Source organism: Crocuta crocuta, unplaced genomic scaffold (assembly GCF_008692635.1).
Source record: "Crocuta crocuta isolate KB4526 unplaced genomic scaffold, BGI_CrCroc_1.0 scaffold143, whole genome shotgun sequence".
In the NCBI taxonomy this organism is placed as follows: domain Eukaryota; kingdom Metazoa; phylum Chordata; class Mammalia; order Carnivora; family Hyaenidae; genus Crocuta; species Crocuta crocuta.
Window position 1 is genome coordinate 8,227,810 of NW_027529175.1, and position 955 is coordinate 8,228,764.

The 955-nt window shown below is 63.5% G+C and overlaps 1 long non-coding RNA gene across 1 annotated transcript in view; it reads right to left on the reverse strand.

The window, feature by feature from the left end:
- The window catches only part of LOC144226472 (uncharacterized), a 29,370-nt gene that overhangs the window by 6,955 nt on the left and 21,460 nt on the right, over positions 1-955 (reverse strand). The window lies entirely within an intron of this gene.

Genomic DNA, 955 nt, shown 5'->3' on the forward strand with positions numbered 1-955 from the left:
GGGAGGGGACAGGCAGGGAGGGGACCAGCAGGGGAGGGGAGAGGACAGACAGGGAGGGGAGGGGATGAGCAGGGGACGGAGGAGAGGGGCGGGAAGGGAATTGCCACCCTCACATCTGCAGCCCTGCAGAAAGCCCCAGAAGGGCCCGTGCTGGGGACAACGCACAGAGCCAAGGTCATGGACGCGAGGCTCTGGACGCTGCGGTTAGAGGGCCAGCATCAAATTCACGGTGTCTGCAGGTGCGCGAGAAGGTGGAGACGGGACCCCAAGAAGCTCACTCACTGTGCCATTTTGGGGCCATGTCTGGGGGCCCGACAAACAGCACAGATACAAGCTCCTTCCCAGAAGAGACGCAGCAGTAAGTTAGCCCAACCCCCACTTCGCCCCAGAGCCCCCCAATCCCCGGGGGAGGAACGAGTGACGGCCTGGCCCCCTCCCCGCCACCCCCTCCATGGGGAGAAACAGTCCTGAGAAGGGCCGGGGTCTGGGCTGCCCCGTGGCCTCCCAGGCGGACTGGAGCCGGGCTGGTGCTCGGAGGGTCCACAGCCTCCCCCCAAGGGAACAGCTTTGGGGTGATTGCGGCTTGGGGGGCATCCCACTGGGGGGCGCCGCACCCTTCCCTAAACACCTGGAATGAGGCTACTGCTGAGCCTCCGTCTGGACGGTCTGAAGGCTTAGAAGCAGCTCAGGGCCCTGCCGACAAAGGCCCTGGGGCCCCCGCCCCCTCAGAGCCTCCGTTCTGGTGGAGACCGCGGGCCGACAGCAGGGCTACGGGAGAATCGTGCCCAAAGCCCTGTAATTAGCAGTTCTAGAACGTAAGTAAATTGAAATGCGTAATTTCAATTGTCCGAGTCCAAGCTCTCCCGTCCCGAAAAGAAGGGGGTGTGTGCATGTTCTAGAGCACCGTCTGAGGGGGGCTTTGCCGAATCTCGAGATTTGTGCCCCGTGTTCAGGC